Source organism: Macadamia integrifolia, unplaced genomic scaffold (assembly GCF_013358625.1).
Source record: "Macadamia integrifolia cultivar HAES 741 unplaced genomic scaffold, SCU_Mint_v3 scaffold2299, whole genome shotgun sequence".
In the NCBI taxonomy this organism is placed as follows: Eukaryota; Viridiplantae; Streptophyta; class Magnoliopsida; order Proteales; family Proteaceae; genus Macadamia; species Macadamia integrifolia.
This window is the reverse complement of record NW_024868622.1, coordinates 73,555-78,429: the sequence shown is the minus strand read 5'-3', so window position 1 is coordinate 78,429 and position 4,875 is coordinate 73,555. Positions and strand designations below refer to the sequence as shown.

Here is a 4,875-nt window from a genome sequence, read left to right as displayed (position 1 = left end):
AAGTTGATTCAACTTTTGTGGACATAGTGTCCACATGATACTTGACTCATGTGCTAAGTTTTAGAAGTTCTACCCCAAAACCTTACATCACATAGTACAATCAATAGATAAATTTTGAGCGAGATTTGGATGGGTGATGATACTAAGGAATAGGATCCCTATGGTTACGAGTAAAAGCAAATGAAGAGAAGTGAAATTAGTTTAAAAAGAGAAAGTGCAAAGTTTTTATGTGGCTAACTTATAATCTTACAAAATATGGTAATTAAACTTTCCAAATCGATTCCTTAGCCCTAATGTTTTCTCATTCAAATCCAAGTAACTAGGTTGAAAGTGAAGTAAAATTTAATTACTATATTTAGTAAGTATTTGAGTGACACTACCATTACAGCAACAAAAATTAAACACCACAATGACCTTATCCCAACTAAGCTTGTTAGGAATTATTATTAAAGTATTCATTTTATTGTTGTTTCCATTCCAATTTCCTTCTTTTCACTTCGAAGGAAAATATTCAAACAATTCAGTTTGTCTTCAAAATTTGAAAGATGGAAAATCCACATGGTCCCATATTTGCCCAATGGTTTGGGTTGTCATATTATCCTTCCATTGATTTGAGAGTTTTTCACCAAAGAGAAAGGTTTGAGTTAAAAATTACACCAAAAAAAATAATTCCAATAGACACAATTTCGCTTGTAGATGATCTAGGTTGTACTCTATCCACCCAAAGCAATTCAATAAAGTCAGCCCTCCATGTGGTTCAAACTCTGGTGGCCTGAATATTAAGCTTATTTTAAGGGCAAGTTTTGCCCTAGTATAAGATTTGCCTTATATATTATAAAGTGGGCCATCTTACCTGTAATGACCCAAACCTGAGATAGGGTAATAGGTACTACCCTCATGGGTGAAGATCAAATGATCAGAAAAATAAAACTAATATCTCATAGATTATCCAAATAAATTCATAAATTTACTACATAGACCAAACAAACACAACGGAAAGCGCTCATAAATAGAAAGTTGAACTAAAGTCCATAATCTATCAACTAACCATCATATGTTTGGTAGCTACAAATAAAACTATAATAAGTCTATTATAATTGTTTTTAACTCAACTACTAAAATAAACTAGAAGTCGTCTTCACTTCACATCCATCTGTGCTCCACCAACACGTGCTTACTGATCTGTAGGAAAATTGGTGGGTGGGCTTAACAAGCCCCGTGAGGAAACCATGTCATACTAGAAAACAGAAACAAAAACATGCACACTGGTGAAAACATATTATTGGCGTAGTCATGAAATACATAAAACATAGATATACTTTCATTCTAAAATATGTAAATATGGATAAAAAGAATATCTTCTAAATCTTTTATAAATAATTTCACATGGTCATTTCGAATCTTGACAAAGCCATTTATACTTTTAAAATCCTAACGTAAGTTAATTATCATATGAACTACCCAATGCATCATGATAGTGAGGACACACAGTTGCCTATCCCGAGCCCTTTGATGGGACCCCCGAGTCCTTTGATGGGGTTGGCCAGCACCCCCTGTCCTTTCCAAGCTGTTTGATGAAAATCCCAAGCCCTTTGATGGGAACCCCGAGCCCTTTGATGGGGTGGACATGCCCTCATTTAGTACCTCAATCCATACTGAAAAGGGTGGTAGTCTAGAGTTCTTTATACTATTCATTTTTTTTTTTTTCATTGCTTTCCCTTCCAATCCATTTTGTCCTTCCCAAACCCTTTGATGGGAACCATGAGCCCTTTGACGGGGTGGACATAGATGGACCTTCAGTGCTATTCTTTTGAGGTCATTTCATCATTCTTAATATTCTATAAATTCATGTATTTCATTCCTTAAAGAAAATCACAAGGCATTGTCATTATACTCATATGTGCATAAAACATAAATGCTAAAAATGAGATGCTGTAAATGCTTATGAGATGCATATAAAACAATATCGTCACATTGATAAAAACAAAAGTATGTCAAGATATGAAATACGATAAAAATTTGATGATATGACAAAGTTCCACTCACCTGTGCTTTTACTATGATCAGGATCCTGATCGATGTCTCGCTTGTAAGAACAATTACCTAAGAGTATATCCCAACGATTAGGCCTTTTTACTTCCTCAGTTTGTTACTAATGATCTCCTCTAAAATTTATATTTTAGTGTTATTTTAATTAAAAACCTTTCTTACTTTTTAGTATTGTGTCATTCACTAAAATCTCCAATTTTATTTAATTACTGAAATGACCCTTTAATAGTTGTACATAAACGCTCAACAACTTTGCATCCTAAATTGCATTATAAATATATTCATTTATACTTGGTTACATGGTTCAAATTATCATAATTGTGCCATTTGTTATTATTGCATGTTCTAGGTATTCCCATTAAACTATTCATCCTAGTGGTTGTAACTTGTATTTTTCTCTTTCTTTGCATTTCAGTTTCAATTAGTGCATAATTAGTGCGTTAAATTTCTGTGTAACTGAATGTCTTTAATTAAACCATTCCTTCATCCTCTCTCATTGTCTTGCACACTTTCTTTATCTCCTAAAATTTCCCTTCTGTTTATTTAATTTGTTTTCTATCCTTTCCTACCTATCCAATTTTCTTCTGTTTTATATATTTTTTTTTCTTTTATTTCTCTCATAAAGATAGGGTCTGAAATCTCCTAGCTTCTCTAAATATTTCTTCTCTATTCTCAGCAAAGAAGCTTTTTAAGAGCATATAGTTTCTATAAACTTCCCATCATATTAGGAATTTACTTCCTTCTCCAATTTTTTTCTTTAATCAATTCTCCCATTTTATCATTTATGCATGCTTCTAATTGTTATTATTATCATTATTATTATTCATGAGTGTTTCCCACCTTCAATTTCATGTTAAATTACTGAAATTGGGAAAAACCCCATGGATTTGGGTTTCTTGGGACAAGTCCATAGCTAAATCGATTCCCAAATTGGGTTCAAATTTGGGGATTCAGCTGTGACTAGCTATTTTAACTTTCACAGACAATTTTCCACCTTGAATTTAACCTTTACTTTATTCCCATACTGGCCGATTTTTACTCTAACTACATTTACAAGTATGAGTTCAGATTTCTCACCTTTTGTATTCTCTTGATGCATGCATACAACTAGATCATCCATTCATTCCAAATTTCAGCTGAATTAAGACCCAATCAGCACCTTCTTGAAGTAGAGAGTACAACCTACTTTCATGCACTCACCTTCTACAGCTTCCATGGCTGAACAACAGTAGCCGAGTGAATATACAGCAGCAAGAAAGATTGTTGTACACTTCTTCCTTCTCATTCTTTTCTCTTCTTCTTTCTCTTTTACCTCTCGTCTTTCTCCTTTCCATTTCGTTTCTGTTCACAGCAATGAGAGGAGAGAAATAATTCTCCCCTTCCCTTCCTATTTATAGGCTAAACATACTAAGGTTTGTTTGGCTGGGTAGAATTTTCATAAACTTCATTTTCTTCCTAACTATTTAAATATTAATAACTTAGGGTAGGAAATGTGTATGGATATAAAACCACCTACATAATCACCCCCAAACATACCTCTATCCATCGTAAAAAGTGGGTGAAAAACCCCATTCAATTGGTGGGGCCCATAGAAGTAAAACTAAATTTCTGGGCATTCTGTCCCTAGGACAGGCAGGCCGGTTGGATAGAATCTCTCCAGCTAGTTGTCGCTTCTCTAGTATGTTGTTGTCCATCTTCTACCCAAAGTTTACCTACCTTATGTGAGACTCATTTTTTATCGTTATGGGCACTCCTAAGTCCCCTTCAAAACCTTCATTTGGATCCTAAATTCAATCTCTTAGTTACTTCATTAATTTATTATTTCTTTCCACCAAAGACACTTCTTCATAAAATTTTATCTCTAGGACTGGGGGTTATGAAATCAGTGTGTTACATGAAGGGTGTTACAGTTAAGGATGGCAAGAGCATTCAACAAGCATGTAAAGCCCCATCACATAGAAGAAGGTGAGCTGGTTCTTCAAGAACAAAAAGCCCCCATTCATGACCCAAGGGGAAAATTTAGGCCAAATTGGAGTGGCCCATTCACTGTCAAAGAAATTTTACCAGGAAAGGCTATAATAAGACTTATAGACCTCAATGGCGAAGAAGTGTCTAGGCTGGTCAATATGGATCAACACAAGAGATACTACGTATGAAAGGGGGACCACCTGAACTACGCTAGACCTGATTCCTCTCAAGGGATATGTAGGCAACTTGACATGTGCAAGTGCGATCTAAATAGCCTCCGAGCAATTGGAAGGTTCTTAGATTAATAATCAAGGTATCTAAAAGATCATCATAGCTTGTGTCCCCCAAAAATAGCCACTTAGCATATATGGCCACTAGGTATTCGTCATTCACCTGTGGTCCTTTTAATTCTTATCCAGAATTTCATCCCCCAAAAGTTGCCACCCGGCACTAGTAATCAAGGCTAGTTCATTCCTCACCCTTGATTAGTAAAAAAAAAAAAAAAAACTTGATGCAACAGTGGTAAAGGTTTGGCTGTGCCAATAGCTAATGAATGATGCTTCAAAAAATCACATCTCTTCTTTGTTTGTAATAGTTACAGGAAAAATCATGGACTCGATGAGACATTGAAAAAATGGACCTTGGGCATGAATATTGCGGTACCAGGACTACTAGAATCTATGAATATGTCAATGCTCAGTCGGAGCAGATGTGTAGAATTACATCACAGTTTACTCCAACAAGTGGCGTAACACTAGGATACTGATCTCCATGTATTTTGGTTTGGGATAATTGAGATTTTTCCAACTCTAGAGGAATTTCGAGCCTAGACGCTATCTCCGCCTAAAGGTAGATTGA

At 35.2% G+C, this 4,875-nt stretch overlaps 1 long non-coding RNA gene across 1 annotated transcript; it reads right to left on the bottom strand.

Annotated features, from left to right (window-relative positions):
- Nucleotides 1-913: 913 nt before the first annotated feature.
- On the bottom strand, nt 914-3,381 carry LOC122066215. Its single transcript, XR_006136287.1, has 2 exons — nt 3,127-3,381; nt 914-1,182 (listed from the first exon to the last, which is right to left on the bottom strand). It is a non-coding gene; the product is annotated as an uncharacterized LOC122066215 (long non-coding RNA).
- Nucleotides 3,382-4,875: the final 1,494 nt, after the last annotated feature.